The sequence below is a fragment of the Penaeus monodon genome, chromosome 33, assembly GCF_015228065.2.
Source record: "Penaeus monodon isolate SGIC_2016 chromosome 33, NSTDA_Pmon_1, whole genome shotgun sequence".
Classification (NCBI taxonomy): domain Eukaryota; kingdom Metazoa; phylum Arthropoda; class Malacostraca; order Decapoda; family Penaeidae; genus Penaeus; species Penaeus monodon.
The window spans coordinates 19,450,375-19,450,615 of record NC_051418.1 but is presented as its reverse complement, the minus strand read 5'-3'; positions in this window follow the sequence as shown (position 1 = coordinate 19,450,615).

The window sequence follows — 241 nt, the reverse complement described above, 5'->3', positions numbered from 1 at the left end:
AAGCACCTTTTTGGGTTTTACCCCAAAATTTTTTTAAATTTTTTTAAAAAATTTCGATCCGAAAAAACCGTTGAACCCCTTCCTATAAACCCCCTTTTCTAAAGGGGCCGGCGGCCTCCAAATTTTTGCTCAGGGATTTTGGTTTTTTTTAATTTTTAAAAATTTTAAAAAAATTTTTTTTTAAAATTTTTTAAAAATTATTTTATAAAAACAAAGGTCTTTTTTAAAAATTTTAAAATTT